This window comes from Elephas maximus, chromosome 18 (assembly GCF_024166365.1).
Source record: "Elephas maximus indicus isolate mEleMax1 chromosome 18, mEleMax1 primary haplotype, whole genome shotgun sequence".
NCBI classification, from domain to species: Eukaryota; Metazoa; Chordata; class Mammalia; order Proboscidea; family Elephantidae; genus Elephas; species Elephas maximus.
The window spans coordinates 72677024-72703748 of record NC_064836.1 but is presented as its reverse complement, the minus strand read 5'-3'; the positions used below and the strand labels follow the sequence as shown (position 1 = coordinate 72703748).

The window sequence follows — 26725 nt, the reverse complement described above, 5'->3', positions numbered from 1 at the left end:
TGGAAACCCGGCCCACGGCGGCCTCCGCGGCCCGGACTCCCGCCCCGGCCGCCCGCCAGGGATGCCCGGGCCGGCCCTGCCCCCGGCGCGCCCCGGCCGGGCCCCGGCGCCCAGGAAGAGGGCGCGCGGCGCTGGGCATTGGGCCTGCAGAGGGAGAAGGGGCGGCGGCGGTGGGAACAGGTCGGCCTGGTTCCCCGGGAGCAGGAAGTCCTGCCAGTTGCGCGCCCCGCACCCCTCTGCCCGCCCTGACGCGGCAAACTGCTCGCCCGCGCGAGATAAGGCGTCTCTGGAAGTTTTTTTCGGGCGCGTCACTTCCAGCTCCTTAGAGCGGCTTTTCTCCTAACTTTTTCAGCGTTTGCCAATGTTCTTTTACCCGGCCTCAGATTGAACGAGGTGTTGAAATCGTTTTCTGTCTTGATAAAATCTGAGCAACAAGTTTCTATTTCATGTTTTTCATAGTGCCAGAATAAAAAGCAATACCCACACCCCAGTATCCTTCAATGCTAGCACAAAGCCATCGTAGTATAACGATACAATACATATATGTATGTGTATACGTATAAGTTTTTTATTCTGCATAAGTACGCTGCATCCGATAAACAGGAATTTTCCTCTCTCCTATCTTTTTTTTTTTTTTTTTTTTTCCCTGTCTTACTTTTTTTAATGGATGTATACGGTCTTTACTGAAGTCCCATTGCTTGGTATTGCAGGAGAAAACGATGAGTGATTAAGTCGGTCCTTTCAAGTACCTTATCTTGGAGGGACGATAAAGTACACACAGGCTATACTAAAACGATTATGATTAAATATTATGAGGGGTACAAAGTTCGTGGGCTTCCCAAAAGGAGTGAAAAAAAGGGTAGGCAGCCTGGAAAATCTTTGCAGAGAAGGTGGATTTGAGATTGGCCCTAAAGGATGGGTGGGATTTCAACCCACAGCCATTTACACAGTGGAACACTGGTTCCTGAAAATAGCCTGAGCAATTAAGGAACCTTTTGTCTTTCTAAAAGAGCCAGGCCATACTTACACATACCTAAATGTATTTTTAAAAAAATGTATTGGGAGTGCCTAATTCATCTCCTTGGCAACAGCCTCAGGAAGGGAGGGAGCATACCCAGACTTCCACAGTGACCACCTTCTGAGCCCTCAGGTGTGCCCAAGTAGTGTGCCACCTGGGCTTTAGAATTTAAAAAAGGTTGGCTGGGGGTTCTCCTGCTACTGGGGCACGTGTAGCATTAACTATACAGCCCACCAAAGTGGGCCTACCTGGCCAGGTGGATACTGGCAAAAGGTAGGCTCCCATTGTGTCCTCAGCCAGAATGCCAGGCGGAGGGTCTGGGTGGAAGGGCTCTTTGTATCCCAGAAGCCAGAGGGGACAATGTGTCCTGTTTCTAGCTGTCCCACTTAAGTCCCTCATCCACGACACAAAGTGGGGAGTGCATAGAAGTTCTCATCTCAGCCCGGATAGCTTTTGTGCCACGGGACTGCTCGTGTGTTTTATATTGTCCGTGTATTGTAAGTAATAAAAGCTACTCTGTACGTGCTAATGTGTGTTCAAGCTCTCAATGGAAGGACATGATAGAAATGGAGCAACTCATGAGTTATTGCTGTCCTTTTTCTAATGGCCTCCTGGCTGTCTAGAAATCAAGTACAACTGGCCAGTACTGGGGTGGACCGCAATTATGACACAGCAAAGCAGTGTCTGGCAAGGTTGTCTCTCATACAGGAAGAGATGAACAAAGAACTAAGGAGAGAAATGGGATAAAAACTTGCAGTCCTGTTAGGATGGTCAAAAGAAATATGATGATTTTAAATATAAAAGGTAACTTGATGCCTTCGCGTGGAGCACTTCTAGTGGCAGGCTGAGACACTGGGATTTTATTTAATAAATATTGAGAAACAGAAGAATTTTATGCTGGCAAAATTAATCTGTAAGATTTAAATTCTGTGTCTGGCAGTGCAAACCGGCCCTGTGTTTCACTGTGGGAAGGGGAAACTGCTCTCTGAGTTAATTTTAGTCAGCCTATCAGCTTATCAGCATTTATCAGGAGTCCCTGGGAGGTGCAAACAGTAAAGCCATCGACTACTAACCAAAAGATGGTGCTTCATACCCACCCAGGGGTGCCTTGGAAGAAAGGCCTGGCAATCTGCTTCCAAAAGGTCACAGCCTTGAAAACCCCATAGAGCAGTTCTTCTCTATACGTGTGGAGTCTTCATGAGTCGAAATCATCAGCAATGAGTTTTTAGTTTTGGGATCAGTATTTATTAGTTTTAAATGAGCTAACAGGAAAGATCTCTATAGAAAATGAAGTGCTATACAAACAAAACAAAAAATCTGGAAGCAGTTCAGAGGGAGTGCAACTGAGGACCCAGAGGTCATTAAGAAATCTCTGCAGTAGCTCAGGAGAGAACTGACATGACCATAGGGTATCCTGAAGTGGAAAACAAACAAAAAAATAAGTAAGTTGCCATTGAGTCTGTTCTATCTCATGGCAATGGACTAGAATTGTCAGAGTAGAATTGTGCTTCACAGAGTTTTCAATGGCTGATTTGTTTTAAGTAGATGGCCAGGCATTTCTTCCAAAGCACTGCGTGGATCTGTTTGATTCATAGTGAGCACGTTATCTGTTTGCCACCCAGGGACTCCTCCTCTGTGGGAAAAACCAAACCCGTTGCCATCAAGTCAAGTCGGACTCATAGCGACCCTACAGGCCAGAGCAGAACTGCCCCACAGGGAGCAGAACTGCCCCACAGGGAGCAGAACTGCCCCACAGGGAGCAGAACTGCCCCACAGGGTTTCCAAGGAGCGGCTGATGGATTCAGACTGCCCTTTTGGTTGGCAGCTATAGCACTTAACCACTGTGCCACCGGGGCTCCTCTCGGCGGGGCAGGGGAAAGTGAATGGAAAGAAGGCAGAGCTGGACAACACCGCTGGGGCAGAATCCTCAAGGCTAGCACCACTGGAGGTAGGGAGCAATGAAGGGCCCCATTCGGGCTGGGGTTTGGGGTGGAGTGAAGAGAACTGGGGTGCCGACTTCAGATCACAGGAAACCAGCAGAAGCCACTTGTTAGGAATCAGGGAAGGAAGGAGATCATGAACTTGGTTTATGAGTCAGTGTTAATGTGTGGTAGGTACAGTTTCAAAGTAAGTATTTTCACGATAGCGTTGTATTGCTTGGGAAACTGCTTGCTGCCTCTCTCTTCCCCCTTTTTTTGAATTTTCGTAAATTAAAAAGTAAAATAGAAAGGAAAAAACTCCTTTGATTTATCTGCTGAAAATACTACCAAAAAAAAAAAAACCCCAAACTGTTGACATCAAGTTGATTCTGACTCATAGTGACCCTACAGGACAGAGTAAAACTGCCCCATAAACCAAAAAAAAAAAAAAAAAAAACCCCACTGCCATCAAGTCGATTCCGATTCCGACTCATAGCGACCCTATAGGACAGAGTAGAACTGCCCCATAGAGTTTCCAAGGAGCGCCTGGTGGATTTGAACCACCAACCGTTTGGTTAGCAGCTGTAGCACTTAACCACTACGCCACCAGTGTTTCCTGCTTTTTGGTAGGGGTGATGAAAACGATTGGAAACAGGTAGTGGTGATGGCCCAATTTATTTTAATTAATTCTTTCCGAAATTAAAACTTCAAAGCCAAGGCCTCTGGAGAACTTAATATAGTCCAGTGAAAGGCTAATATTTCAAAATAAACATTCTAAGTTTTCTATGAAATGCCAAAGCAATATTTATGTCTGATTTGGACGACCACAATCCCCTCCTCCAGATATCCTCCCCCGGGATATAACAGCACTACAAAAGGGAAATTGAAATACTTTGCTTACTTAAATGTTGAATACAAACTCAATTTTGTCTATTCGACTGAATGACATGACACTGCCATTGTTCTAATCAAATGTGGCTGAGCACTCGGGAAGAGACAGCCACCATGTCACATGGGCACCCTGTGGGAAGATCCACTGAGGCCGACAGCCAGCACCAACTTGCCCAGTTGTCCAACCCCAGTCACCCTGCCGATGACATCAGCCTCATGATAGACCTTGAACCAGAACCTCCGAGAGCCACTCCCAGGTTCCTAATCCACAGAAAGTATACAAGAAAAATGGGGCCTTAAGATTATCCCCGAATACACACCACTTATCGCTGGTGGAGAAGGAATTAAAACCCACATCTGTCTAACCCCGGAGCCTGACATCTTGCTTTCAAAACAGAGAACATAAAACTGGTTTTCTCAAGCCTCAGCTGCACAGTCTACATCTAAAGACATTAAAAAAGATTAAAATGACATATCAGGGGGTTCTCTGATTCATGGAAGAAAGAACTCTATCCCAAAGCAAATGGAAGCTGCAAATAAAGAGGGAAAAAAAAAGTATAACGAAGCTACCTTTCCCTTGGCTTTACAGATGTTAATAACTGACACAACAGAACATTCTTGATAGTATTAAGTTGCGGTTAAATTGTGCAACCATTTTGACACCAGTCATTCGGAGCTTAAAAACAAGTTGAGTTCTTAAACGTAGATGTGATGAACTTTTGAAAAGCCAAAAAAAAAATGTTGGTTGCAGATCTTTACATTTGAAAGCCACTGAAGCATCTTATGTTAATTGTATTTGCATGGGCTGAAGAAGTGAACCATACCTGAGACAGCAGTAACGCCTGGGGGAGTTTATTTTCCTACATGCCCGATAGATGAAAAGTTAGCAAAAGAAATAAAGGCCTGCCACTTTCCAAGGATACAGTAACTAATCAAAGATTTAACGAACATAAAAACCGAGCTAATATCACATCTACAGAATTGCACTTCTGTCTCAAAAGTGGACCAATGGATGGACTGTCCGGTTTGCTGTTTTGATGGTGTACAGCCAGTATCAGCTTCAGCTAATCATCTGGGGAGATCTCTTATACGAACACTTGACAACAAACAGTGGCACTGAAGCTTCCAAAGTATACAATAACCTTTTGGAATCTCATGGTTTATTCCGGAACAACTGCGTTGACATTTGCACTCTTGGTACCAAAGCAATGGTGGGAAAGTTGCCGGTACCTTAAAACAAATCAAGTGGCCAAAAAAAAGTGAACTAGTGGTCACGTATGCTTCACCACCAGCTGCTTTCAGGGAAAAAAAAAAAGCCAGTCTCACTGAAGAATGCCCTTGAGGAAATGGTAACGATTGTTAATTTTATTAAATCTTGACCTTTGATATACAAAAGATATTGAAAATATGTGTAACAAAATAGGAAGCAAGCATTAACGCCTCTGCTGCTTCTGAAGTACGACGGCTGTCTCCAGGAAAAGCACTTGGTCTTTTAGGTTGAACGATATGACGTTGCCATTTATTCTAATCAAACACTGTTTGCACTGCGAGCTGAGCTAGCCACTGTTTTTCATGGAATAGCAACTTTACTTGAAAATGTCACAAACTGTGGCTGTTCAGACATGGGTATTTGACAATTTTTTTTTTTTCCAAAAAATGAACAAAGTAAGCCTGTCAAGTCAAGGAAAAACAACGGACAGTATTTGCTGCCAGTCATAAAAACTCAAACTTTCAAATAAAAATTAGAATTCTGGGAAACTCCTGACATCATGAGCTTGACAGCTTCCCAGTACTTGGAGATTTTTCTGATGAGATCAGAGGTGATACATCATTAAAAAACATAAATTTTTTGACAGTCTGTAATGAAATGTGGCAATAGTTGGAAGATTTTCATAACTCAGTGAACAAATATTTTCCAAATGAACAATGCAAGATGTTACAAAATCACACTTGGGTAAAAGATGCATTTCAAGTGAGACCAATTTATCTTAATTTATGGGGGTACAGAAAGTTTATCAGTGTGACTTCACAATCCACATGGCAACTCTCCTTTAAGGAAAGACCCCTTGTTTTGGTGTAATATTAAATAAGAATAGCCACAATTATCTGAAAAGACTATTAAAATATCTCTTTTCCAACTACCTATCTGCATGAGGCCAGATTTTCTTCATCTACTTCAACCAAAACAACATATTGCAACAAATTAAATGCAAAGGTAGATACGAGAATCCGTCTTCTCTAAAGACAGCCACCTAGATACACGCAAAAATCAAAAACAATGCAGCTCTTCTCCTAAACGTTTTTTGGTTTGGAAAATATTAAAAAAAAAAAAATTTTTTTTACAATATAGTTCTATTTAAATACATGTTATTTATATCACGAAGTCATAGATTAGCAAAGATTTTTCTTTTTTTAATTTTTAGTGGGAGAATGTAGACAGTGTATCATCCAACCCCATACTTCCAGACCAGACTAGTCACTGTTGAACACCTAGTTCTGGAACCTACCCCTTCTACTGTCCAAGTTGTCGTTAACTGCTGTCAAGTCAGCCCCCAACTCCTGGTGACCCCACGCACAATGGAATTAAATGCGGCCAGGTCCTGCGCCATCTCCTTGATTGTTTGTGGATCAAACCATTGTGAACCATAGGGTTTTTACTGGCTGATTTTTTGGAAATAGGTCTCATACCTTTCTTCCTAGTCCATCTCAGTCTAGAAGCTCCACTGTTCAGTGTCATTCGGGCCTTCACATCTCACGTGAGCGAAATGATCGCCCTGCATCCAGTCTTGCACACCCAAAATCCACCCTACAACCAAATCTAAGCATGCCTTCACTCTATTAAAAATCCTTTAACGGCTCCCTCACCCTTAGCATCAAGTCCTGTCTTCTTAGAATGGCAGAGGTATCTGAGCCCTGCCTCCCTTACAAGCCCCCACTTCCTCATTACCCTCAGTAAAACCAAACTGCGTAGTTTCTCACGGCTCTGGGACATTGCTCCTGCTGTTCTCTCTGCCCAGAATGTCTCTCCTTTCTCACTGGCCAATTCATACTCACTCCCTGAAGACTCAGCTTCACACCCAACACACCTAGAGCCTTCCCTGACTCTCTGGCCCCATGAATTAGAATCCCCTTGTTTTCATCACCTAGATTACGATAAAACTATTTTCATATATCTTGAACATAAAAACCCAGTTCTCTTTTGCTCAGGATTTTTTGGAAACCCTGGTGGTAGAGTGGTTAAGTGCTGCGGCTGCTGACCAAAAGGTCAGCAGTATGAATCCGCCATGTGCTTCCTGGAAACTCTATGGGGCAGTTCTATTCTGCCCTATAGGGTCGCTATGAGTCGGAATCGACTCAGTGGCAGTGGGTTTTATCAACTTTGTAAAGAATATAGAATGCTTTCAGGGACTTTCAAAACAGATATCATTTTATGATTAAAATGATAATCATTTTACCAATTTGTTGGATGCTCTTCCTGAAAAAATAATAATCTGTTATTCTTCTCATGACGTTAGCTAGCCCCGACTCACGGTGACCCCATGCACAGCAGAATAAAACGTTGCCTGGTCCTGTGCCATCCTCACGATAAGCTGCAGATCAGACTGTTGACAGGGTTTTCATCAGCTTATTTTTGGAGGTAGATTGCCAGGCCTTTCTTCTTTGTCTTAGTCTGGAAGCTCCACTGAAACCCATTCAGCATCACAGCAACACGCAAGCCTCTGCTGACAAATGGGTGGTGGCTGCCCCTGAGGTGCACTGGCCAGGAATCGAACCAGGCCTCCCACAGGGAAAGCAAGAATTCTCCTGCTGAACCACACTAATGCCTCATTCTCGCTATGGCAATGTAAAACATTTTTGAACATCTCAAGAAACATTCAAAAGTTCTGGGTGTTCTAATAGATGCAAAAAAGTGCAGAGGAGCAAATTAGATGATATATTTTTAAAAGCCATTCATTCTTCAATATGGAAGTGCCTTCTAAGTGGCAGGTACTTTTTTAGGCACTGGGGTACAGCAGTGCATCAGACAGACACCTCCTGTCTTCATGGAGCTTGTATCTGGAGGTATGAACGTTCTGGTCGTATATTCAGATACTAAGATACACATACTGAGTTCTGCTGGGAACTCAAATAATTCTCAACAGAAAACCTTCAACAGCTGACCTCCCAGGCTATGGAGCAGACAGCTGTAATTACTACACTCCACAAACCGCTTCCTTCCAAATGGTATAACATGTTCGTCTGCGCAAATAATGCACACAAGCTCAGTCTGGAAAGACCGAAACGCTGTCTTCTAAAATAATTTTCTAGGTTCTGATTGTAGCAAATTATTATATTCCGATGCCAAAGAACATTATGCCATTATATTTCTGCTTAGAAAATGTTTCAAAGCAGGCAGATACACCTGTCCAGTGACCTAATCCCTGAGCAGACAGATCAACAACAGGTTTGTACATTTTGGTACACTCTCCTCAGTGGTGACAGACTGAACCTGAGATACTTCTAAGTACTGTGTATACAGAATGTACACCTTTGCATATTATGGACTGATTGTGTCAAGGCAAAGTCAACCATGGAGTGTCCCAGAAGACATCTCTCTGGAGCTTTCTCTGTCATCAAGTGTCAGAGACGTGTCATGTACCACTTTTTCCATTCCACAAACATTTTGAGCACCCACGACGTGCCAGGTAAATCGTCCTCATTAGAACAGAACTCCTTCGCGCGCAAAGTCTGTCCACTGATGGAAGGGCAGGAGAGGTTCCATGTGCAAGCCAGGTTACACAGCTACACAACCCGGTTAATTACACACCACCAAACCAAAACCTGTTGCCGTTGAGTCGATTCTGACTTGTAGCGACCCTCTAGCAAGGCCACAGTACCCTGAAATATTTTCTCAGCTTCATATCCTTCTAGCCCAGCAACAAATTAAAACCCAAGTACGTAAAATGAATGGGGGCAGTAACGGTTCAGTGGCAGAATTCTCACCTTCCATGCAGGAGACCCGGGTTTGATTCCTGGCCAGGGCACCCCGCGAGCAGTCAGCCCTATGTCAGCGGAGGTTCGCGTGTTGCTATGATGCACAACAGGCTGCAGCGGAACAGAGCTTCCAGTCTAAGACGGACTAGGAACAAAGGCCTGGTGATCTACTTCTGAAAAACCAGCCAGTGAAAACCCTATAGATCACAATGGCCTAATCTGCAACCATGGGGGCTGCACAGGACCAGCAGCATTTCACTCCACTGTGCATGGGGTTGCCATGAGTCAGGGACCAACTCAGCAGCAGCTAACAACATGTAAAACGAAAAACAAGGCAAATCTGTCTTCCCCTTTAACACTTATTTTTCCTAAAGAAATAAAGAGGTTTTCTATTTGATTTGGGAAAATATGCACATACTATAAACGCATATATTAACTGATGCACGATCATATGATATGTATAATGGAGTCATGTTTGGTGTTGGTCTGAAGGCTAACTGGTGGAACACATTCTCTACTAGGCGATGATCAAAACACACAAAACGTTCACATGAAACAAGTGCACTTTCCAAAAATTCACCCTGTGGAGCATCAGCTCGCAAGGGTGCCTCCTGCTTTGTATTTATGACAATGAACTTCATAATGGACACATGCACAGACATCAAAGTGATGTCGTTGAGCTTTGTCCCGAAGGGCAGAGCACTGCAAGCTTTGTGGCTGCTTCTGCTTTGTCCGCCTTGCTGACAGTCAATGATTTCATTTCCACACGCATGAATGAAATCCCCATCATACACACTCAATGTAGGATTGTTGTCAATTCTTGCCTGCTTTAAAAGATACTAAAATCTGAACTGCCTTAAACAGAAAACTGAAGAAAGAAAAGTATCTTCTCTTTCCAGCTCCCCTTCCTCCGTCCTTGTTTCCTCTTCCTTCTCTTCTTTGCCACGCTTTTTCCCACACAGATCTGGGGTTTCCAGGCGATAATACGAAGTCCAAAAGTACCCTTCACTTCACCACGGTAAAAAACTTCCATCCTCTGGGAAATTATCTCAGTTTTCAGGAAGAAATCACTGATAAACAAATTCACGCTGTAATGTAAATTTTAACTGTTTATCGCCTTTCCTGGGAATATTTACTTTTTAAGGAGTAAAAATTCTGACCACAGTTAATTAACCCCAAAGGACTGAATGTTTCATGGTTGAATTTTAGGATCTATAGCAATTAAGGATTTTGACAGACAGTTCACACTTCCTTTGTATGATGCACTAGCCTCCTTCTGCTGCCAAGGCATGAAGCCAAGAAACATCCAGGTATTATTCTACTTTCTTTTTAAGGTATTGGCTTAAACTTGGCCTCTTCCCAGAAGAAAAGCTTAAATTTGAAAAGTGGGTAATGCCCCAATACCGTAGAATGGGATAGCTTACTTGTAAATGCTCGCTTGATTGAACCGATTTATATGTTGACATATATTTTTCAAAACTTTCAGATTCATAATCTCTTTTTCCCTTCCTTTAACATAAATATTTGTCAAACTGGGTAAGGGATGAGAAAAAATCTAATTTAATGCCTTCTATGCTGCTTTTTTTTTTTTTAAGAATTTTACTTCAAGAACTTTTAGTTCAGAGTTTAAAATGTCAGGGTGTTTTGACTTTTCACCTATGTCTATTGTTGTTCTTAGCTGCCACTGAGTTGGCCCCAGACTCACGGCAATCCCACGCACAATGGAACAAAACACTCCCCCGTCCTGGTCCTGGACCTGATCCTCGTGATCAGTACCAGATCAGACCACTGTGACCTATAGAAGTCGACGGCCTAGTCCATCTTAGTCTGGAAGCTCAGCCAAAACCTGTTCAGCATCACAGCAACTTGCAAATCTCCACCGACAGGTGAGTGATGGCTACACGTGAGGTGTGTTGGTTTCGTCTTGAACATGGGTCTCCCGCATGGAAGGTGAGAATTCTACCACTGAAGCGTATGTCTACACAGGTTTATTTTTAATTTCTATAAATAAGGGCAGTAGCATGTGCCGGATAGAAAGACTAATCAGAAAAATGTTTAAGAGCAGACATGGAGAAATCAGCCTAACTCATGGTCAAAACAGACATCATAAAACAATAAAAAATTATGGACCCACAATATAATAACTCACTCATATATTGATAAGGTTAATAATAACTACCACTACTGAATGACAACCTGTACTGAATACTACGTTAGGTTCTTTACATACACTATCTCTAACGTAAGTAAATGCTGGGAGAAGGGTCATAGATTGAGGGCAAATATGCACTTGTAAAGTCTTTCCAACCACAATCCAGTCTAGCAGATAAAATACAACACACATGCATAGCTACCAATAAGAGACAATTTTATGATTGAAAGGATAATTTGATATCAGAATTAATAAGGAAATCTGAATGCCCAGGTACTAAAAGACTATGTTGGAAACCCTGGTGGCATAGTGGTTAAGAGCTGTGGCTGCTAACCAGAAGGTCCACAGTTCGAATCCACCAGGCGCTCCTTGGAAACTCCATGGAGCAGTTCTATTCTGTCCTATAGGGTCGCTACGAGTCGGAATCAACTCAACAGCAACGGGGTGGCGGGGGGGTGGGGGGGGAGACTGTGTGCACTTCATACAAAGTTAATGACAATTACGCATTCGACCACTTTATCTCCCCAAAATTGCCTTTGCTTGCACTTTCTGAATCCTGCAGGCCAAACTACAACCTCCAAACCAGACTGGGCCTCCACCTCTGTTTGTACAGTCTGAGAGCTAAGAACGGTTTTTACATTTTTAAATGGTTACATTTTAAGTGGTTATATAAGTGCCTCCACAATATCCTCCATTTTGCCTCTTGGCCCACAAAGGGCCAATAATAAAATATCTAGTATTTGGCCTATTAACAGGAAAAGTTTACCAAACTCTCCTTGAAGCAAAAGTGCTTGGAGGCACTATGGTCAGGGCTTTAAAACCTGCAGACACACCTCTGTGTGACCTTGGGCAAGTTCTTTAATCTCTGAGCCTCAATCTACTCACAAATAAACTGGTATCCTACCACTATCAAGTCAATTTCAACTCATAGTGACCCTACAGGACAGAGGAGAACTGCTCCATAGGGTTTCCAAGGAGCAGCTGGTGGATTAGAACTGCCGACCTTTTGGTTAGCAGCTAAGCTCTTAACCACTGTGCCACCAGGGCTCCATAAGTTGGGATACTAGTATCCAATCAAACTGCTAAGATCAAATGAGACACAGTGTGCAATGTAGGCAAGGTACTTGGCACATACTAGGCACTTACAATATGTTAGTTTCCATAAATTATGACCACTGAATAACTCTCCACCTCGCTGTGTGTGTAGTTGGGGTGAGAGATGGGGTAGATTACAGACTGGACAAAAACCTGGGTAGCCACACCTTGTGTCTGCATGGCATTTTTTCCCCTAAAGCACTTTCATATTTAGTGCAATCAAACCGGTTAGGAAGGAGCCCAATGTATAAAAAATCATGACTATAGAATTTGTAAGTCAGAAAACTATCATAATGAACAATTCCTAGACACACTAAATTGGCCACCAGGTTCAGTAAACAGGTTCTCCTGTTAACTTCCTTCCATATTTTTCTGTTTCCAATATATATGCTCACGATATCATCTCTGAGCCTCTTTCTGCGTTTTAAAGATTTCTATCAGGCTACATCATCCTATACAGTTCAAAATTCTATAAAATTCTAGCAAACAAGACTTAGGGGACCAAAAAGCAATGCTGCTGTAAGAAGCAGAGGAGAGAGAGAAACAAAGTCATCTTTCAGTTTCACATGTTCCTTTCATTTTAACTCTTGGAATCTTTGACCAGTGATTCCCGGCACACCTAAGGGGTATGACACACGCCCACCGGTAAGGTGCTCTCTGGACACCACAATCCCCAGAATTTGGTTATGTGGCCCTTGAAAACATTTCTCCAGTGATTTTGATGGTCCTTTATGGAGGAATCCCCCTGTCATTGATTTAATTGTGTCCCTCAAAAATGTGTATCAACTTGGCTAAGTCATGATTCCCAGTATTGTGTGATTGTCCACCATTTTGTCATCTGATGTGATTTTCCTATGTGTTGTAAATCCTGCCATTATGATTTAATGAGATAGGATTAGTGGCAGTTATGTAGATACAATCTACAAGATTAATCTACAATTTAAGCCAAACTCTTGAGATATAAGAGAGGCGCAAGCAGAGAGACAGGGTGACCTCATACCACCAAGAAAGCGGTGCTGGGAGCAGAGCGCATCTTTTGGACCCAAGGTTTCTGCCCTAAGAAGCTCCAAGACCAGCAGAAGATTGATGACAAAGACCCTTCCCCAGAACCAACACAAAGAGAAATTCTTCGCCTAGAGCTACTGACCTGAATTTGGACTTCTAGGCTCCTAGGCTGTGGGAGAAGAAATTTCTCTGTCAAAACCGTTCACTTGTAGTATTTCTGTTAGAGCAGCACTAGATGACTAAGGCACCCCCTATCTGTTGGAGAACTACTGCTTTAAATTACTTTATCCAATAGTTCTAGTATCATTTATACCACTCAGACTATCTGAAAAAGACAAGTTAGATTTAATAAGAATCCTCACCTTTATGAAATACAAGCAGATTCAGATTGACCTTTGATTATGATTCCTTTAAAAAAAAAAAAAAGTGGAACCAACAACAACCAAAAATGTGCGTGTGGTTCGACAAATATGTATATAGAAATATATATGTATGGATATGAATATGTGAGTACATACGTGTGTACAAATAGATGTGTCTATAGGGATATGTACATACAGATATGTGTGTGCATGCATATATATACACACACATATATATACATACACACATATGGGACACAGTTACAGATACTTCTTAGACATAACCAAACATGCCATGAGATTGGTTTTGTGGGTTTGAAGGCTTAGGACCATGGTCTTGTGGAACAGCTCAGTTAATTGGCATAATATTATTCATAAAGTGTATGTTCTACATCCTAGCTTGGTGAATAGTGTCTGGGATTTTAAAAGGTTGCAAGTGGCCATCTAAGATACAAGTATTGGTCTCTACTCATCCAGAACAAAAGAAAAAGAAGGAAACCAAAAACTCAGGGAAGAAAGTAATCTACAGGACTAATAGTCAACACATTGTGTGAAAAATTAACATAGGCTTATCTATCCTGAGACCAGAAGAACTATATGGTGCCCAGCTATCACTACAGACCATTCTGATCAGGGCTACGATAGGTGGATCCTGATGGAACAGGAGAAAAATGTGGAACGGAATTTAAATTCTTAAAATCCAGACTCATTGGACCAGTTGAGACTAGAGGAGTCCTCAAGCCTATCACCCTGAAATACTCTTTAAATCTTAAACCAAAATTACCTCTTGAGGTCACCTTTTAGCCAAATAACAGATTGGCTCATAAAATAAAGAATATTACCCATGAGTAATGAGCTCCTTTAAAAAATAATCTATATGAAACCAAATGGTCAAAAATTACTGTAAAGAGGGTAATGAGGAGGGAAACCAAAACAAAACCAAACCCACTGCCGTCAAGTCGATTCCGACTCATAGTGACCATATAGGACATAGTAGAACTGCCCTATAGAGTTTCCGAGGAGCACCTGGTAGATTTGAACTGCTGACCTTTTAGTTAGCATCCGACCTTTCAGTTAGTAGCTCTTAACTACTACTTCGCCAGGGTTTCCATGAGGAGGGAAGGGGCAGGGAAATTAGGGTGCTGGCAATGGTAAAGCCAGAATAGAATGAATGAGAATGATGATGCATTGTGAAAAATGTAATCGATATCACTAAATAACTTGTGCAGAAATTGTTAAGAATCTAATTCGCTGTGTAAGTGTTCACCTTAAATACAATAAAATATTATTAAATTTAAAAAAAAAAAAGAGAGGGCAGGAGAGATTTGGTTTAAATGCCTATCCTACCTGTGGTCGTATTTTATGAAAACCTCATCACACCATCCCGTAACTAGCAGTCTTCCTGTAGAAAACTATAGAGGAAGGTGATAAACAGACTTCTCTGTTTGTATGGACTGTTGGCACCCACGTAAGAAAAATGAGATGAGAATCTTTATGTACAGGTACGGTGAACAAAGGGAAAAGTGAACTGACCGGAAACCAAAGACTCCACAAATAACTGTCTATGAAAATCACACACACACAAAAGTAGATCCAAATGGATAACCTGATAAGAGTTACTAGACTGTCCAAATGCTTAGATTTTTAAAGAAAGTCACACCTGCTGTCTCACAAAGAAATGGCATTTCAAAGAAGTAACTAGGTGATCTTGATCTGAGGAAAGTACAATTTAAGGGAAAACACAAATATAAACAAAACGAAGTGTTTAGGTTGTATATTTTGAGAAGATTCTCAAATACGTGTGTCCATGTGTTCATTTACCAAAAAGCATTTGCTAAAGAACAAAATTTTTCTTTGAGATAAATAGGCAATATCCAGCCATCTAATTATCATTAAATTTAAATTCTATTGTTTGTAAAAATTCACCTATTCATAGATTCACTCAATAAATATGTATTGAGTACCAGCCAATGTTCTGAATACTTTTCCCTTCACTAGAAATCCAGTGCTAAACCAAAACACAAAGTCTATGCTCTGTGGAGATTACATTCTCCTGGGAGAAAGAGACAATAACCACAGAGCCCTATAAGATAATGCCAGGTGGTGATCACGTGCTATAAGAAAACCGAAGTAAGGTAAAGGGAGAACCAGAGGTGCTATTCTAACTCAACAGGTCCTGGAAAACCTCCCTACTATCGCCCAAACCTGTGTGACAACAAAGCAGTTTGAGAGCTGGGAATTCTTGTCTCCTGTCCTTTTGGAACACTAGCAGTCTTACCCACTCCCACAGGTTCAACTCTGACTTGTATAAAGACTCCAGATCCCGATGTCCAGCTCTGACCTTTCCTCTGAGTTCTAATTCCATGTTGCCAAGAGTATAATCGATAAATCTAAAGCCAAACTTGTCATATTCTCGCTTTGCCCTCTACTCCACCAAAAGATCTTCATTTTCCTCGTACCCTCTTATTTTTGTTGTTGTTGCTGTTGTTGTTGTTACTGTGACTTAAGTGAAAGTTTACAGAGCAAATTAGTTTCTCATTAAACAGTTAATACACAAATTATTTTCTGACATTGGTTGCCAACCCCACAATGTGTCAACACTCTCCCCTTCTCCACCCCAGGTTCTGTTTCCATTTGTCCAGTTTTCCTGTCCCTTCCTGCCTTCTTGTCTTTGCTTTTGGGCTGGTGTGCCCATTAGTCTTGTATACATGATTTAACTCTAAAGCAATCCCTCATGTGTGTTATTGCTGGCCCTACAGACCTGTCAAATCTTTGGCTAAAGGGTGAACCTCAGGAGTAACTTCAGTACTGAGTTAAAAGGGTATCTAGGGGCTGTACCCTTGGGATTTGTCTAGTGTCTGTACTAGCAGGCCTAGTACTCTCATTCTCTAGTACTAGCAAGCCTAGTACTCTCATTTTTGCCAGAAGTCAATCCTTTCAGAAATCCCTAGATGCCTCAAAGATTCTTTGACTCCTTCTGCTCCCAACAGTCCTAACAGTTCCTGCCAAAACGCATCCCATTCACCTTTTAGTCCTCATTCTCGCTACCATCACACTCAAGAGCAGTTGGAATCGTTTGGAAAAGCCACGATAATCATGTTTTCCCAGTTCAAGCACAGTTGGCCCCTATGACATTCCACATCAAAACTAAATTCCCATGCTTGGTTTTCACATCCTCGGAAATCCAGCTACATTCAACCTATCGCGTCATACTTCCTTCTATTCTTCAACACGCAGTTCTTACAAATTATCCTGGGAAACAGCACAATAATTCTTTCTCCTATACTTTTACTCAAGCTGGAATTCTTACCTAGAAAGTTCCTCCTCCTGTGCTTAAAAGCATAGGGTTTTGAAGTCAAACAAACTAGGGCTCAAATCCCAGCTCCCTTCAGTTAATAACCATGTAGCTTTAATTAATTTCTCTAAGACTGTGGTTCATATCCATAAAATGGGGATATTATCAACTGCATTCAGTCTGCACGCAGGTTAAATGAAGTAGCATAACTGATATGCCTAGCACTCTTGGTACACAGTTTGCACTCAATGACAGTAGTTATTATTATTATTATTATCCATTTTTCTAAGCTCCATTTAATACTTGTTGATTGTTAAGCATTCTGGCCTCTTTGGACCACCAGCCCCACTTGAAGAGCAAAAAGGAGAAGAACAGGATCATGGCAGTCAAGTTTGGAGCCCTACCCTCCAGGGCCTTGATGGCGCCTGAGGATGTTGGCATTGATGTGGTAAGTCCTTGGGCGCCATTCAGGATTTCTGAACAGGGTAAAAGCCTGATCAGAGCTACGCTGTAGGAAGGATAAAGCAGCAGCTGTTCTGCAATAGTCAAGGTGACATTGCATGAAGGACTGAACTAGAGCAGTGCCCACAGCAATGGAAAGGAGGGAATGTTTAGAGAAACATTTCGAGATGTAACTTACAGGACCGGCAACAGACCTAACACAGAGAGGGCTGAGACAGAGGTGATGAGACTGAGCGAGTGGCGGCACCATGACCAGGAACACGGACGCCAGGCGACAGGGACTGGGGGAGGCATCAAGCTGACTTTAGCCTTCGCATTTGGTCCCTGTGCTGTTCCTGGCTACGGCATCAAACGTTGTATCTGCAGTGTGATCAGGGCAGTCTCTTCGCCCTTCTTTTCCAAGAAAACTTCAAGAGGGAATCTCAAAATTAATTCACACCAAGGCAGAACCTGTTACCTTTCTTTAAAGCTATTTGCATTTTAAGAGAGACGCCCCCAAATGAACAACCACGAGATTTGGAGGCATGGGATGGAAAGTGTTTCCTTTAACATTATCACTCCACACTCCACCTTCTTTTCTGCCTGCTACAAACACTTTCTCTGGATGCAATCTGTCACCAGGCCCCTAGATTTTGACATTGATGTTATGTTTAAGAACTCTTTTCTTATCTTAATGCTGGATGCTGTTCAACACCACAAGTATTGAACAAATATTTTTCACTGGCTGTTTAAAAGTTATGAACCACTAGCATAGAACAGCAGGGTTAGGAAGGTCCACAACATAGCAGCCTCTGGCATCCTTCGGATAGCTCCAGGTCATCTGTTATGACACCAGAAATGCTGACAGTAAATCCAACAGCCTTGCCCGGAGAGCTCTTTTGGTTTCCTCCAACTCTGGACTTCCACCGTGCCCTTAGTTAAACTCACCTCCTTTGCCCTTGGCAGAGATACAAAATAGAAAGTTCTTAAGAGTCTTTTCACAGATTAGAAAACAATTACTTCAAGAATTCTTTTACTTTTTTTTCCATTCTGAGTTATTTGTTCAACCAAAATTCACGCAGCGCCCTGGGCTAAACTGCAGAGGTGAGGGGAGGAGGTGGAGAGAGGGAGGAAGAGGAGGGCAAAAATCAGAACTTGACAACTTCTATTCTCAAGGTGCTCTTGGATCAGTTCACCCTTATTTACAAGGTCTGGTTCCCACATCTGTGGCTCACCTTTGTAGGTCTGGTCCTTCCGAACCTCCACCAAGGCTCTCAAAGCTTTCTCTTAAATGTGGCATTTGCACGCACATGGCCTGAGTTTTCAAAGGGTCTGACCCATATGGAACATAAATACATTATCTCAGCAATGCTCACAGGAATTCTTCCTAACCCACCTGTTTTGTAGTGTGTTTCACACGCACGTGTGAATGTGTGGGGGACGATGTCTTAACAGTCATGGTGGTGGATCATTAGCAGATTGTTTACACTCGGTATCACTTTCTGTCATATATTCATGGTGTACAGACTTATTCCCTGCACTCTGCTAAGACCACACGAAATGAGTTATGCAGCAATCACCCCTCCTCTGGAAGCCAATATGTTAAAAATCCAAGGCAATGAGGTAGACACAAAGCAAGACACAGAGAAAACTGAGCCAAGAAACATCTTTTCGACCCTCAGTCAAGACCACTGGAATAGCTAAAATTTCCCCCCTAAGAATCAATATTTGCCCTCTTGGGGGCAGTATCACCCTTACTGAGAATGCGTGATTTACAGTGTTAGCTACTCTACAAAACAGGGGTGACAAAGAGCAAATGTGACTGAAACAATCAGAGGGCTGGGCTGCACATATACTAACAAAGGCTAAAAGGTGCCCAAAAGTCTCGCATCAATATTAAAAGTATCTGCACACTTCGAAACATCTAGCCGAAAAGTGAAAAATTCATGTTTAATGTTTCTAGATATGTGGAAGCTTGGCACTGGACATGTATAACGCCTAGGTGATTAACAGAGTTTTGATAAATTTAAACCAGATATTCAGTATCATGTATAGAGAACATAGCATCCCCATTGTTGTTTAACATAATCACGACAATTTATTTTCCCACCTGGTAAATGTATACACACAGGCTTTATAGAAAGACTCCATAACTCTTCTTAACTGGAATTTAACATGCCTGAGAACTTTGCTACTCAAAGTGCGGGCCTGGGACTCTCAACAGCAGTATCACCTGGGAGCTTGTAAAAAATGCAGAACCACAGTCTCCAGCCCACACCTACTATGATTTTCTGCACAGTAAAGTTTGAGAAGCACTCCCTTAAAAGACAAACATCAATTCTTCCTTAATTCCTCAGAATATCTTACACTTTAAGTACCCAAGCAGACTTATTGATTTCTCCACTCACCCTATACCATAGATCCTATAACCAAAAACCCACAGCCATCAATTCCAACTCCTAGGGCCACTGAGTAGGAATAGATCCTACAGGAAATGCAACTAGAAAAGGATCATGTGAGCTTAAAAAAAAAAAATCATCAGAGATGAAAAACATACAAATTTCTACCCCGGGGACTATCTCTGAAAGAAGTTAATTAAAATTGTTTATGAACCCACTCTGCGATAGCTGGGATGGTAGAGAACAGGAGGGTGGGTCTGGCAGGTGCCCGTGGTTCCCGCTTCAGAAGCGGCAGCAGTGGGCCTCCACCGCCAGTGTCACTACCTGTGCTCTTCCTCCACCGCCGGTGTCGCTACCAGTGCTCTTCCAAGTCTCAGGGGAGCAGAGCAAAAGGCAGCAGGCTGCCCTTTTCTTTATAACCCCAGTTGCTGCGACCAAAGGTAGCTTAGTGAGAGACTGCCTGTCCCCAGAACATCAGCCCCACCACTCATCAATTCTACCATTAGGGTGTCACTCTTTGAGATCTAAAAGAGTCTGCTGTGGTCTTCTTACAATGTGAAGGGTTACGATGGCTATCAACTAAAACTTTATCAGTTAAGCCTGAACTGGGTTGCTGACAGCCAGGAATGAGCCAGGGAAGGGAAGGATCTTAGGGAAATCAGAGTCCTGGAAAGAGGCTGACCTCTCCCCACTGCACCTTTGCTAATATCCCAGTGGCCTGGTGGCAAGGGCAGTGGCTCTGGAGATAAAGAAATTCAAATCCACGCTCTCCGCTTACTACCTGGGTGATCTTGAGCCAGCTGACCAATCCCTGAGCCTTAACTTTCTCATCTATAATTGAGGTTCATAATGTCTACCTCAAATGCTGTTAAAAGGGCTAGATGAGAGCTTGCTGGGAAGCTCCCAAAAGAAGTATTTCATAAACGTTAATTCCCTCTCCACTAACTCCCCCAGGATCAGTACAATATTCTCATCCACTAAGTTTGGAAGGAAAGTACGTTACCTCTTAGTCCCAAATTAAAGGAACAGGAAGTGCTTTAATCAGAAACCACACACACTAACTTTAATGAGCCCTTCACCAAAACCAGGAGGCAGACACCCCCCTCGAGTGGGTTAAAAGATTGCATAACCCTGAGACCATCAGCGTAGACAGCTGAATTCCCCTCTCAGGTGTGTTCACGTGTGTCCTGGTCCCACGGAAAATAGTAATAATGGTGATCACACATCCGAAGGTGGATAGTCAACCCATCGGTTAAAAGGATGCTCAACCACCGAGAAATCTTAATTCACAAGAAATCTCAGGAAAATGCCTATCTTAGCAAAATTTAGAGTAATTCCGAGGCGATAAGAGATGAAGATTAAAGGATCTGATTAAATTAAGAATCCCAGGAATCTCAGAAAATATCCCACTGCCCAATTTGACCACATCAGCCAAGGCCTAGGGAGCACCTGGGCCCTAATTGGCTAGAAAAGTTCGTCCTTCTCACCCTCTGGAGTTCAGCATCAGGCCAAGAAAGCCAAAAGATGAAGTTCAGCCTGCACCCTGGTGATCTTCCGGTTAACCTGGGGGGAAATCAAGAAGCCGCCAGATGAGTGTCAGCTATGAGCCAGAGAAACGGTTTTCCCAGGAGCAATTCATTACAGCTCTCAGAGCCATCAGGCAATCTTCCTCCTCAGCACTGCTCTTTGTGCCTTGAGCTTCTGAAAGACAGGTCTGTTTCAGGAGAGACTACAAAGAAAAGGGTCTACCTCAGTGAGGAAGACTCTGTACTGGACAACTAAATTATGCGGACCAAGGTGGTCAACATCGTCTCCACACGGGAAAGGATGCTGTCAGACCTTCTACCATCCCAGGGTCCTGGCCTGCACCCTGCTGTGCTGGGACTTCCACTAAGCAAAATGATGCTAGAAAGATGGAGGAGGGCTGTGGTGGGTCATACACTGTATTCTGAAGCCCAATAAAAAGATTGCCCGGTTCTGCACATGTTTGGGCGATCTGTGTGGCTGATCCCTGCCTCCATCAGGTATCACTGAGGGCGATGACTGTGCCCTAGAAAATTTTTCTCTCTCTATTGTCTAAACAACCTACTGGAAACCCTGGTGGTGCAGTGGTTAAGTGCTACGCTGCTAACCAAAAAGGTTGTCCGTTCGAGTCCACCAGGCACTCCTTGGAAACTCTACAGAGCAGTTCTACTCTGTCTTATAGGGTCACTATGAGTCAGAATCGACTCAACAGCAACGGGGTTTTTTTTGTTTTTTTTTTTTAAACAATCTACTGCCTAAGAGGCAAAAAGTATTCCACCTAGCCAGATAATGTATTTCTTTAGATGCCAGATTTAAGGTGACGGAATATGTATATTACCAAAAAAAAAAAAATTTTTTTTTTTCCGTAATTGTCGGCTATCGTCACCCTCTTTGGGACACACACACAGCACCCTACAGTTCAGTAATCCCTGTGAAGAGAATCTATAATCCACTCCACCTGGGAATCCCTTAAAACACTTTATAGGGACAGTAATGAATCTGTAATTCCAGCCCGAGCCAACAAATTTCTGACATAACTCATTCATAAAATGGTCTTGAAATACTCGTCTTTAATTTTACACGGGCACTATAAGAATTAATTAGGATATGCTACAAAACACTTTGATCCACTCATACAGTCTTCCATGAAGATACAGTTCTATGTCTACCCGTTGTGGGAAAGTGTACCTCTAAACCCACACACATCCGGCTTCCTCAGAGATTTCTGCCGTGGGGTATCACAGCTCTACATCACTGACTAAAGAGGAAATGTTACATGAGATTTTCGCTGCCTTCAACACCTGTTCCGTCCACCTCCTCTAACAGCATCTTAGTCCTTCCTGGGCAAACAGACCCGATTCATAGCCATTACCAAACTATCTTTAAAAAAACAGGATTTTCTTTCCCCAAAAGACTACCCCTCAGTATTCTGTCCCCAGACAAGTAGTATTAACCAAACATCAGAAAGTGATCCCAAATGAAAGAATCTTAATATGGGAAAGGGTGGAAAAAAACAGCATTTTAAGAGACTTTCCTACTAAATATCAAATAATAAAAATATACCTTTGTGTTTGAAGAGCCAAGTGATACGAATACGTAAAAGCAAATAGTTTCCAGCTGTAATCAGCGATAATAACCCAAGTACGTGAGAGCAAGAGAAAGACGAGGAGCTTCCTTTCGAGATTGCCTGATAAGCAGCCGTTAAGCAGCCTTTTTCTCTAAGAACAGCGTCTGACCGCGTGGCGGGGACCGGACCTCTCCGGGCCCCCTTTATAGGGTTGGGTTTCTGGTTCACGACACCAGTGTGGGGTGAGGGCGGGGGAAGCCAGGGGCCTCTTTTCTGAAACGCACAATCGGGTCATCCTCTGGCCCCAGCGGGGCTGCGTGGGCACGGAGGCGGCCGGGTGGGAGGGGCCGCCAGCAGGACGAGGCTCGCGGACTTTTTCTGCCTGCTGGAAATTCCCGGGCCGAGAGGGACCGACCCGAGTCCGGACAGTCCCCTCGGGGCCGGCGCCAAGACCCGGCCTGGAGCTCGGCAGAGGATTCAGAGGCATCCTCCACCACCGGCGTCCCCCGAAGGTGCCTGTCAGAGAAGTCCGTTTGCCCACTGCCGGGCATTTGAATTGCCTCGTTAAATCCACATTCTCTTTAGATTTCGTGTTCTTTTTTTTTTTTTTTTTTTTTTTTTCTGGAAGAGGAGTGACCTTCTCCAACACAGTTTTTTCAATATAGCGATCAAAAAGTAGTGTCGCTATCACGTGCCTTCATTGACAAATTCGGGAACTGGGAATCTCCGGCCTAAGCGAGGCAGTGATCTGGTAACACGACGGTGTTATTTTCACGGGGACGCTTTTAAACAGGGAATGAACGCCTCACAACATTGAAAAGGGTTTCTCCTTAAGGACATTTAATTTCACTGTGGCCTCTTTTCCTTTTTTTGTGACTCTTGCTGCTGTAATCTCGGTACAGCTTCCTCTTTTTGAATCTTCTCCAGGCAGTGTTACAACCAGGCTTTGTAACTACACAGGCAACGATGTCCAGTTCTCCAAGAGGAATGGCTATCTACAGCTACACAGCGAAGGGTTTCCTCTCCTTACACTGGCAAAATTTAATATTTAAATTCATGCTTGTTAAAAGAAGTCAAAACGTAAGGGCACTTTTAAGAGGCAGGCTAGACTGAGAAGCTGAGGTCCTTACCTTGTGCCCTTCTCTCGCTCTGTGTCCTGTCAATTTCTGCCCTCAACAACCCTCTTCTCTTCAACCCCCCAGATGTTCAGGGGTCTGGGCACTCGGGGACTGTGGTCTCACTTTCAAAGAGAAAAACAGCAACTTCAAAATCTTGTTTACTTGTTGCATACTGAAGTGTCAGGTGCAGCACACCGAGACTGCGCTGTAGACCTAAGCCTGGGAGAATACACAACCCTAGGTGCTGGGGAGAATAACGCTTAACACAAGGAAATGCTCTTCAAGAGGAATTTCTGGCATTCGCAACTAGTAAAGGTCAACATGTTCTGCTGTCATCCGTAAGGCTTTTCTCATAGAAAAGGACACCATGGTCGGTAGAGGGTCAGCAAAAACCGAGGGAAACCATCAACGGGATGGATTGACATAATATGCACAACAGTGGAGTCAAACATACCAAACGGTCATGAAGATGGCACAGCAGTGGGCAAGTTTCATTCTGTTATACGTAAGGTCCCCACGAGTCAAAGATGACTCAACGGCAGCTAACAACAACTTGAAAACGTTGAATTTACCCAAAACTCACTAAGATAATGTTGAGCAGCTTTTTTTTTTGGAGGGGGTCTTGTCTCTTTTGTTTTGAGTGTTTATTTTCCTATACCTCTCAACAATTGCTATTTCATTTAACTGGCCTCACGGACAGACTTAATTTCAGCATGTAACACACAAATATGTAAAAAAAAAAAAAAAGGCTTCCCATATTTACTCACCCCCATTTATCAGTCTGAAACTTACTACCTGAAGCTGGGAAGTATCAGGTAATTGGTATTTAATAAAATGATCGCTGTTCGGAATGGTAAATATGGATCGTGTTAGTACACAGAGGGTCTCTTTTGTATTTGCTGAGGAAAGGTTACTTTAATAGTGTAATTTCTATACCATATAATTTGCATTTGCTCCATAGAGTTTTCAAGGCTGTGACCTTTTGGAAGCAGATCACCCAGTCTTTCTTCCAAGGCGCCTCTGGGTGGGTTGGAACCAGCAACCCTCTGGTTAGTAGTCAAGCACTTAGCCTTTTATGCCACCCAGGGACTCCGTAATTTGCTCAGAATGGCCTTAAGGGCCTTACAGATTCCCAGGTTTAGAAGTAACATTAGCTCAATCATTTGCACTTTGGCACATGAGGACATGTACCAAATGAAATTAATCCTGTCATTTCAAGATAAAAATCCATATTTTAAGCCAACGACAGTGTATTTTAATATTTTATTATAATAAATATTTTAATATTTTATTATAAGCCTAAGTGTTCAGCCAAATGGTAAAATTTATATAACTAATGATAATACCATTAGCTGAACTATTAGGCAGACCTTTACAATTAAGTTATGAAGACTAGCTAACAAAAATATTTATATGTTAAATACAAATCACATATAAATTATATATTCTCTACGATTACAACTTGCTATGAGTCGGAATCGACTCAACAGCAAGGGCTTTGTTTTGGTTTGTTATGACCACAACTATGTGGTTTAAAAACACGTGGAAGGAAATATAGTCAAATGCTAATGCTCGTCACAATCAGATGACAGAATTATGATTTCTTCTATATTTTACATTAATTATATCCTCTGTGTTTATAAGGAAAATACATACTTATGACAAACTATATTATTAAGTTGGTATGCTGATATTCACAACTATGCAATACTGGCCTAAAATAAACTTTTCAGAAGAAATTTAATTATCTAGTTATTCTGAGAATGATTTAGGTAATATTCCAATCTCTACGCTTATGCATTTTTTGAAAATTTTCCACACCAAAGTGTAGAAAGTGAAACTAGAAGAGGGAAGGAAATGACTGTAAATACTTCAAGAAACTGTGTCACCAAAACTATAGGAGTTTATGTCACCAAATAAAAAAATACCAGAAACTGGACAAGATCACAAGAAATCATTTGTCCAAGTAGCAGCGTCCTCTCTCCAAACTCTCCCAGGAGGAAGATACCATAGTCTCCTTCAGCAATCCTTGAGAAAATGGTCAAAAGTTCTTTCATGAAAAATAAAACCTTTCTTTACAAAAATTCAGCAAGTTGTTGTTTAAAAGGGCTCTAGACTCTCACGTACCTTCGTTCAAATCCAAACTCAAGTTTCTCATCTACAATATGGAGCTACTCTCGCCTACACTGGAAACCCTGGTGGCGTAGTGGTTAAGAGCTGCAGGAGCTAACCAAAGGGTCAGCAGTTTGAATCCGCCAGGCGCTCCTTGAAAACTCTGTGGGGCAGTTCTACTCTGTCCTGTAGGGTCGCTATGAGTCGGAGTCGACTCGACGGCACTGGGTCTGGTTTTGGTTTGATTGCCCACACTACTAGGTCAGGATCAGAATCACGTACATTATTGGCAAGCCCCCTGAAAAAACAGCCAAGCAACGTTACTTTCCTATTTTCATCTTCCCTCTTCCCTTAGTCAGGGTTTCTCAAAGTGTGGATGAGGACCATTACATCAAATTCACTGGTCACTCATCACATGGGTTGAGTCCAGAATGGCCAGAGGCACGGCCCCTAATTCTACGTTTTATTTAGAAAGCCTAAGGTACTCTAAAACTTAAAGATCATTAAAATTAAGCTATCTTGATATAGTTAGCTGGTTGATCCTCTTTAGACTCAGAAAGTAACTAAAAGTCTTCTTTCCTCATAAAATATTTCATAGACTTGAAGGTGGTCAAGGTTAGGAAAGGAAGACCTTAGACTCTATGTTAAGTTAAACACCCAAATTCTTTGAGCCATTCTCATAAGGGTATAAATCTTTTATGCTTTAAGCATCTATCTTCATCTCTAAAGCCTCTCCAGCTTCTTCATGTCCTTTTACGGACAACTAAAACTAGACTGTAATCCATTGTGGCTCAGGAAGAACAGTACTTACTAAATGATCCCAAGTTAACTCATTTAAAATTAAAAAGACAGT

The 26725-nt window shown here is 42.5% G+C and overlaps 1 protein-coding gene across 1 annotated transcript in view; it reads right to left on the bottom strand.

The window, feature by feature from the left end:
• The window catches only part of NFKBIZ (NFKB inhibitor zeta), a 35453-nt gene extending 12204 nt beyond the window's left edge, over positions 1-23249 (bottom strand). The window contains exons 1-2 of the mRNA XM_049858006.1: positions 22639-23249; positions 21039-21114 (exon numbers count right to left, since the gene is read on the bottom strand). The gene's annotated coding sequence lies outside the window, so the exon portion shown is untranslated. The remainder of the gene's footprint in view (positions 1-21038; positions 21115-22638) is intronic.
• Between the last annotated feature and the right edge of the window lie 3476 nt (positions 23250-26725).